The following is a 9,968-nucleotide window of genomic DNA, read 5'->3' as shown; positions in this document are numbered from 1 at the left end:
ATGCAAAAGATGGAAAATGCAAAACAAGATTGAAAAATATGCAGAAAGAGTGATTTTACAGAATGATGATTAAATAGAAATGAATTGAATTCAATATTAGAAATACAACAATTAATCATATGTAGTTCATCTTATGTCTTTGTTTGATCCTCACATTCTTGTTCTTTTGAAAATTTGGTTTCCTGTTAGTCGTTCTTTGGATCTTTGTCAAGATTTTAATTTTTCAGATATTAAAGTTGTTGAAACAGATGGTTTTAGTCAGGGTATTTGGATTTTTTTTGAATCAGCTACGGGTCAATCTCATTGTTAAAATTAGTAATAGACAATTCCTACTGTATTTTTATTTTTATTTTTACTGTGGTCGTTTTTTTTGGGTAAAGTTAGAGGTTTGAGCTATTTTAGAGAATTTCACTAGTCAAACCTCTAACTGCGGTGTTTGGTGAAGAGAGTATTGGAAAAAAGCTAATTTTGAAAAAACTTATTTTAAAAACTTTTTCAATTAGCTTATTGCTTATCTCTTTTGGAGGACATTTTTACCTTCTAATTATTACCTTTAATTCCAAATAAAGAGTTTACAGTGTCCTTATATGTCATTTTACAAAAACAGCTATTAACAATCAACTAAGTTTTACCAAATAGGTTTACACAATCAGTTAGTCAAATCAGTTAACCAAAAAACTAATCAGCTAACAGCTAATGTAATCAACTAACAGCTAATTGCTAAATACAACCTGTATTTTTTCCTTTACGCTTTGTTTGGGAGAAGGGTGGACAATGGTTTGTTTTTTGTTGGGTAGGGGTTATATAGAGGGTTTAAATTACCCCTTAAAAGAAAAGAGAAAAAAAAAAAACTAAAAAGAACTACAAGTGCCACATAAATCCTTACAAAAATAATCCTAAATGCTTGAAGAGCATCACACTTGTGATGGCCTCAAAAAAGAATTTATGTGAAGTTATTAATAATCCATTATATTGCCTTCTGGATTCGTATGAACCAATTTAACATCACAATTTCTCTTTGTTAAGCCCAAAATATATCTAAAATATTATATATAAATACGTTAAATTTACATTAAAATCATGTTAATTATATTCATTTGGAATACTTTTACGTCTTTATTTACTTCTTTGACGAAAGGTACTTAATTATTTGGTTAAATCCAAATAGGAGCGAAAACGAAGCCAAAACGGAGCTAAAATGGAGGAAAAACCTAAAAAACGTACCAAGAATGCATATCAGTCAGAAGAACGCTCAAGGAGGACGAAAAGCAGTCGAGAGACAGGGAAACATCTCTCTGTCGCGACTGAGATTTTGAGAATCTCAGTCGCGACTTGCGGAGGCCAGCTCGGGAGAAAAACGAAGTTTTCACTCATCCCTATACCCCCTGTCGCGACTGAGATTTTCAGAATCTCAATCGCGACAGCGAACCCTTCTGCACACAAAACACATGTTTAAATCGGAAAAACGCGTCTGTTCGTTCGGATAAAAGCAACCCTTCACCAGCGGACACGACCCGTCATTTACAACCCTTCAACAACTATAAAATAAGTGATCCATTTCAAGAAATCAAGGTTGGAGAAAGTTAGAGAAATTAGAGAAAGAAGTTATTATGTTGAGTTTCTGATTCAGAAAAGAATCAGAAAGTTTAGGTTTCATTTCTATATAAACAATCGTGCTGTACACGAATTGTTATTAGATTAGTTATAAACAGTATTAGTTTAGTTTTCATTCTGGTAGTGGACGAGATCAGTCTCTATTCCGAAGATCCAGCGAGAAGAATTGACGGCTGAAGCGCATGAGGTTTGACGAACCTACGGAGTTTGAGAGAAAGATTGACGACCCGGATCTCAAAGTTTTCGTTACAATGCTATCCAAGTTTCTACTTCTCTGTTAACTTGTGAAAATTCACATTTCATTAATGATATACTTATTTATTCAATACATTCTTACTGTTGTTATTTTGATATTGTTCTGATAAAATGATTTTCAAAATGATAAATTGGTGTTTTTATTAAAACGTTCTATTCCATCTTATTCATATAAGAACTTTGTTGAACACTTGACAGATTTAGTTTTTATGGATGACATGATCGCTGATCGCGGCTTATCAGACATAAAATACTAGTTTGATTAAGGTAGGAATCACCTCAACATCAGGGGGATTTCTATGGTTCGAAGCCATTTAATTGAATAAATCGCTATATTGTTACATGTCCATAATCTTACAAAGTTAAAGTTGTTTTCTTTGCTTTATGAAAATAAGTTCTATTTTATTCCAATTGCGGAAATATCTGTCTTGTAATCAAAACCACAAAGACGGAACTGTTCTCTAAAATCAATATAATCCTTCTATCTAATCCTAATTTACCAAAACCAATTCAATCAATTAAACGTATTTCTTTTATTAAACCTAAACACGAGATTAAAACCGAATTAAATAAAGTTTTAGTTAAAAAGCGTTCCCTGTGGGTTCGATATCTTTTATTACTACAAGCGTATACCGTGCACTTGCGGAAATCGCTCAACAAGTTTTTGGCGCCGTTGCCGGGGAACGCCAAAATTTTTGACAAAATTTTAAATTTTTCGTGTTTTATTTCAAATCTAGGTTTAAACATACTTATTTTAACTTTTATAATTTAATAGTTTTCATTTACTAATTTATTTATTTTTCAAAATTCTGTTTTGTAGGTAGTTTCGGTTCGTGCAAGATTTCAGGTTCATGCGCAGTTCTCGAAGTTCAGGCATTGTACCAGACCCTATAGACCCAGAAATTGAGAAAACCATTAGGAAGAACAAGAAAAATAAGAAAAACAAAAATAAGACCCCAGTAAAAACATATACCGAGCCAGAAAAAATGGCAGACCCACCAACACTTATGGAATACGCTAGGCCAGGTGTGGCCGGTGTAACCAATAGTATCGTTAGACCCAGAATCACCGCAAACCAATTTGAAATTAAGCCAGCTTTGCTTAATATGTTGCAAAATAATGTAACATTTTACGGGTTACCTAACGAAAATCCTAACACCCACTTAACAAATTTCCTTGAAATTTGTGACACTTTTAAAATTCTAGACGTGACTGCAGAAGCAATCAAACTTCGCCTCTTTCCCTTCACCTTGAAGGACAGAGCCAAAGAATGGTTAACTTCTATGCCAGCCGCAACTTTTGCCACTTGGGAACAATTAGCCCAAGCGTTTTTATCTAAATATTTTCCTTTAGCAAAAACCGCAAGAGTCATAAAGGAGTTAACATCTTTTTCTCAAAATGACAATGAGACTCTTTATGAAACTTGGGAACGTTTTAAAGAACTTCAACGTTTATGCCCACACCACCAATTACCCGCTGAACTTTTAATGCAAACATTTTACAATGGACTAAATCTTACAACTAGGGGTTCATTAGATGCTATGTCGGGAGGGCTATTTATGAAGAAAACATCAGCCCAAGCGAGAGAACTTTTGGAGGAAATGTCAATCAACATCAGTATGTGGCCCGCGGAACGTGGACATATGCCGGTGGCAAAACCATCATCCTCAACCACACCATCAGTTAAAGGTATAGTTGAACTTGATCCAGTCGCGATGCTACAAGCCCAATTTTCTGCTTTATCGCACAAAATTGACAAGTTTATGGCACGACGCGATACCAATGGTAATCCAGTCCAAACGGATATGGACTACGAAAATATGAGTGAGATCGAACATGTAAATTTTGTCCAAGGGCAAAACCAAACTAATAATCCTTATTCTAATACCTATAATGCTGGATGGAGGAATCATCCTAACTTTAACTGGAAAGATAACAGTAACAATAATGCCAGTGCTAATCAAAATCGTACCACTAATTATCAAAATCAGTCAAGAGATACGATTAGCACTTTATCTTCTAAAATCGACAAGTTTATAGATGCTATCAGTGGAAAAATAAGTAATCACGATGATGGTTTTAAACGGATCGAAAATAAATTCGATCAGCTTATTAAAAACCACTCATCTAGCATCCATAATTTGGAGATTCAAATTGGTCAACTTGCTAAATCAATTCCATCCCGAAAAGAGGGAAGTCTTCCCAGCCATACGGAAGAAAATCCGAAAGAGCAGGTGAAGGCTATTACTCTTCGTTCAGGAAAAAATTATCAAGGGCCTGAAATGCCCAAAGATGTAACATTACCGGGAACTGATTTACCAAAGTCCAAAGAAGATATCTTAAACACAAATAATTCACCATCTGACGCAGGTACCAAAACTTTTGTACCCAAACCACATTTTCCACACAAAGTCCGAAATAAGGACTATGATAAACAACTTCTAACGTTTTTGGATAAACTTAAGAATTTGCACATCAATTTGACATTTATGGATGCAATCACACAAATTCCTAACTACGGTAAGTTTTTAAAAGATTTGATTTCAAAGAAAATCAGTTGGGAAGGAATTTCATCCATTTCGTTAACTGAAGACTGTAGTTCAATAGTATCAAGTAATTTGCCCACTAAACTCAAGGATCCCGGATGTTTTACTATTCCGTGTAAGTTGGGAGATATTGAATTCCCAAGTTGTCTTTGTGATTTAGGAGCAAGTATAAACTTAATGCCATTGTCTATTTTTAACAAGTTAGGTTTAGAAGAAGATATTAAACGTACCAATATAGTTTTGCAATTAGCGGATCAAACCACTAAAAGGCCGTATGGTATAATTGAAGATGTTTTAGTCAAAGTCGATAAATTTATTTTTCCTACCGATTTTGTTATATTAGACTTTGCATATGATGTAAATTGCCCTTTAATTTTCGGTAGACCGTTTATGAACACGGGATGCGCTCTAGTAGATGTGTCGGAAGGGAAGGTAGTTTTAAGGATAGGAGAAGATAAGGTCAAGTTTAACATGAACAAAGCGATGAAATACCCTATGGAGGAATTCGCTTGTATGAAACTTGATTTAGTCGAGGAATGTGTCAATGATGTAATTCAAAGTGAAGAAATGATTGAACCTATAATAGATGAGGAATTAGATGATAAGGACCCAGAGCCTTTGATTAGAGAAGATGGACCAGTTCCGCCTTCAATTGTAACACCCCCTAAATTAGAACTTAAAGAGTTACCCAGTCATTTGAGGTACGCTTTCTTAGGCGAAGGCGATTCTCTACCTATAATTATTTCTAACAAATTAACAAGCGATCAAGAAGAAAAATTGAAAGAAGTTGTTAGAAATAGGATAGGAAGTATGGGATGGCAAATTTCAGACCTAAAAGGAATTAATCCTAGTATAGTAATGCATAGAATTCACTTAGAAGAGGATAAGCCACCTAAAGAGGATAGGCAAAGACGCTTAAATCCGAACATGAAAGAAGTAGTAAAAATGAGATTACTAAACTTTTAGACAATGGAATCATTTATCCGATCTCGGATAGTGAATGGGTTAGTCCAATCCATTGTGTACCTAAAAAGGGAGGCATAACTGTTGTAAGAAATGATGAAGGTGAAATGATACCTACACGAACCACCACTAGTTGGAGGGTTTGTATAGACTATAGGAACCTAAATAAAGCTACTAGGAAAGATCATTTTCCTCTACCTTTCATTGATCAAATGATCGAAAGGATAGCCGGTCATGCATTTTACTGTTTCCTAGACGGTTACTCCGGATTCTTTCAAATTTACATTTACCCGGATGACCAAGATAAAACAACCTTCACATGTCCTTACGGAACATTTGCATATAGGAGAATGCCTTTTGGTCTATGTAATGCACCAGCAACATTTCAACGATGTATGACAGCAATTTTTAATGACTTCATTGAAGACATAATGGAAGTTTTCATAGATGATTTTTCAGTTTATGGAGATTCTTTCGATGCGTGTTTACAAAACTTAGATAAAGTATTGTCTAGATGTGAGGAAATGAATTTAGTATTAAATTGGGAAAAATGTCATTTCATGGTAGACGAAGGAATTTTTTAGGTCATAAGATTTCTGAAAAAGGTTTAGAAGTGGACAGAGCAAAGACTTCAGTTATAGAAAAATTACCCCCACCAACCACTGTTAAGGGAGTAAGATCATTTTTGGGTCATGCAGGTTTTTACAGACGGTTTATAAAGAACTTTTCTGTAATCTCCAAACCACTTACTAATTTGCTTATGAAGGATTCAACTTTTGATTTTAATAAAGATTGTTTACAAGCTTTCAATACCTTGAAAACGGCTTTAGTCAGTACACCTATAATATCGAAACCCGATTGGAATCTACCCTTCGAAATTATGTGTGATGCGAGTGACTTAGCTGTAGGATGTGTATTAGGTCAAAGGAATGATAAGAAACTTCATGTTATATATTATGCGAGTCACACTTTGTCCGGTGCACAGCTAAATTACACCACAACTGAAAAAGAAATGTTAGCAGTAGTTTTTGCATGTGATAAGTTCCGATCTTATTTGTTAGGATCTAAAGTCATCATTTATACTGATCATGCAGCTTTACGATATTTATTTGCTAAGAAAGATGCGAAACCACGTCTTATTAGATGGGTTTTACTATTGCAAGAATTTGACATTGAGATTAAAGACAAAAAGGGAGTTGAAAACCTGATCGCCGATCATCTATCAAGACTTGAGGATGAAAACGGTCCCATCGGTGAAACATCAGGCATTCGAGATGATTTCCCCAATGAACATCTCATGCAAGTACAAAGTTTCATAGCTCCATGGTATGCGGATATAGCCAATTACTTAGCCGCACATGTTGTGCCAGATGGATTGACTTCTCAGCAAAAGAAGAAATTCTTTTCAGAAGTTAAGAAATATTTTTGGGAAGATCCATTCTTGTTCAAAACATGCGGCGATGGAATATTTAGGAGATGTGTTAGTGAGTTTGAATATGACTCTATAATGTTAGAATGTCATGCTAGAGCTTACGGAGGTCATAATAGCGTAAGCAAAACAGCAGCTAGAATACTTGAATGCGGATTCTTTTGGCCTACTCTGTTTAAAGATGTCCGTTCATTTATTATCCGTTGTGATAAGTGTCAAAGAACAGGGAATATAGGAAGGAAAGATGGGATGCCTCTTACGAACATATTGGAAGTTGAAATCTTCGACGTATGGGGAATTGATTTCATGGGTCCTTTTCCTCATTCTTTTGGCAAAAATTACATATTAGTAGCCGTAGATTATGTTTCAAAGTGGGTTGAAGCAATTGCAACCCCGACAAATGATTCTAAAGTAGTTGTTAAGTTTTTAAATTCAATATTCTGTCGATTTGGAGTTCCTAGGGTTATGGTAAGCGACGGTGGTACCCATTTCGTAAATAGAGCTTTTGAGTCACTTATGAGAAAATACGGAGTACACCATCGTATCTCTACACCGTACCATCCTCAAATGAATGGTCAAGCAGAAATTTCAAATAGAGAACTCAAATGGATACTTGAGAAAACAGTTTCGTCTTCTAGAAGAGACTGGGCACATAAACTTAACGATGCATTATGGGCATACCGTACTGCATTTAAAACGCCTATCGAGATGACACCTTATAGATTAGTCTATGGTAAAGCTTGTCATTTGCCGGTTGAATTAGAACATAAAGCATATTGGGCTATAAAAACCCTTAATTATGATTTGCAAAGCGCAGGGAAAAAGCGTTTGTTTGACTTAAACGAGTTGGATGAATTACGCTATTTGTCCTACGAAAATGCAAGAATTTATAAGGAGAAAATTAAAAAGTGGCATGATGCCAAAATCAAAATTAAAAACTTTAATGTTGGGGATAAGGTCTTACTTTTTAATTCGAGATTAAAATTATTTCCAGGTAAGCTAAAATCTAGATGGGCTGGACCATTTTTGGTTATTAATACATTTGATTACGGAACATTGGAGCTAGAAAAGTCTAATGGCGAACGATTTAAGGTCAATGGTAATCGTTGCAAGATTTACTTCGACGGAGCTCCAATTCAAGCAATTGAATCCGTGGATAAATTTTATGAAAATTAATTTCTTTAGTTTTCATGTTTTAATTTATAGTTTTTTTTTATTTTATGTTCGTAATTTTAATTTATTTATTTTTTATTTTAGTTACTTTAATTTTTATTTAGTTTTATATATTTATTTTTTTTGTGTACGAATGAGTTTTGTTAACATTAAAATTTTAATTTAGTCATGTTTTGAAAATGATTTCATTAAGTATTAAGTGTTATTGAGAAATTAAATATGCAGAAATCTCAGTTGAGATTTTTTTTTTCATATTCCAGGATTTGGAAATCTCAGTTGAGATTCCGAAAATCTCAATTGAGATTTTTTGTCTTTTTGCAATTGAAATAACTGTAAGGGATTACAGTCTTCCTTCTTTAAAATTTCTGTCAGTTGAATCAAAGAGGTATCACTTTGACACCTTTTTCTTTCTAACAGACACGACCTTTCACTTATAGGATTTATATATTCCTGTAGGATCAGACTTCTTCCATTTTATTTCATCTTTCTGAATTTCTTTCTCAAATTCTCAAATCCTACAGACTTCATTTTCTTTTCTCTCACAGACATGACTAAGTCTCTGAAACATGTTCAAAACCACACTTCTTCTCAAAAAGGGAAAGTTGATATCTCAGATATGCTTATTTATAACCATGATGATGGGAAACGCTTTATGCAATTCAGATATACTCAGTTCTTTGGCATGATGTATCTGGACGAGTTTCTGAACGAGGAACTCCGGATAAGCGAAGACATTGATCGCTATCTGACTAATTTGGGTTGGACCAAATTTGTTTCTATGAAATTTCCTATAATTGGAAATTGGGTTCTGGAATTTTTCTCCACCGTTAGGTTCGTCAACAAGAGACGTGTTCGTCTCAGTTTTCGTTGTGAGGGGGAGGTATTCACTTTTGGATATCCAGAACTACATAATTGGTTTGGATTTCCACCCCGAGACACAACTCAACACCATCCTGGAAGGGATATGACTTCTAGAGACATATGGAGGATGCTAACAGGCTTTTGGCAATTCAATCAACGTCTTGCCTTCAACAAATCCATTAATTCTAATTCCATGCTGTATCTGCACAAATTCCTCTGTCATAGCCTTTTTGGTCGAGTCAGTAGCAATGTTGTGAAAGATACTGATCTTTATGTGTTGGGCGACATTTTCCAAGGCAACTCAGTGAACTCCTCGAAGATTCTAATGGAGGGGTTAGTTGCTGCTTCCCGTTCGAAGAAACGGAAGATTGGGTTCGCCAACATCATTTGTGGAATCATATTGGGAGCCAAGGGAACCATTTCTGTTCCTTGGACTGATACAGAACCATTCCCTATTTTAGACTACGAGTTCTTGGAGAACGAGGGACTTGTCAAACGAGTTTTCCGTTCTGGTCCAACATTCCTTTCTGCACCAGAGAGGCAAGTCTTCGTTCAAACGAAGATTAACAGAGCCAATGCACGTCGTCTGTCATCTACTTAGGGATATATTTTATGCGTTTCTGTCTGTTGTTTTTAATATATATATGAGTGTTTGTTTGTAATTTATGTTTTTTTATGTTTCTATGTAAATATATATATTATGGTATTGTTTCTATTTTAGATTATAATAAATAAAAGTGCATTAATTCTTTAGTTTATTTCTTTCATTTAAGGAACAACCTTTGGTTTTCCTTCAATTTAATATTTCAGTTTTGTTTATCTCAGTTTCAGGGATTAATATTCACATTAATGTCACTTACTTCACGGAGGAATTCGTTTTGAAGTGTTAAAATCATAAAAAACAGTCCCAATTTTACCCAGATTTTTCAAAATCTCAGTTGAGATTTCGGATTCTCAGTTGAGACAGCAGTGGAAAAATTTTTCAGCAAAATTTCGCCCCTCTCCCTACTTGCTGTCGCGACTGAGATTTTCAAAATCTCAGTCGCGACTTGCGGCTTACAGGGACGGGATTTGGGCGAAATTTCACTCTCTTTTCCTATTCCTACTCTATTTACTACCTATTCAAC

The 9,968-nt window shown here is 34.8% G+C and overlaps 1 non-coding gene across 1 annotated transcript; it reads right to left on the bottom strand.

The window, feature by feature from the left end:
• Nucleotides 1–3,233: 3,233 nt before the first annotated feature.
• Nucleotides 3,234–3,340, bottom strand: LOC136207724 (small nucleolar RNA R71). The gene has a single exon (XR_010676853.1). It is a non-coding gene; the product is annotated as a small nucleolar RNA R71 (small nucleolar RNA).
• Between the last annotated feature and the right edge of the window lie 6,628 nt (nt 3,341–9,968).

This window comes from Euphorbia lathyris, chromosome 9 (genome assembly GCF_963576675.1).
Source record: "Euphorbia lathyris chromosome 9, ddEupLath1.1, whole genome shotgun sequence".
NCBI classification, from domain to species: Eukaryota; Viridiplantae; Streptophyta; class Magnoliopsida; order Malpighiales; family Euphorbiaceae; genus Euphorbia; species Euphorbia lathyris.
This window is presented reverse-complemented; position numbering and strand designations above follow the sequence as displayed.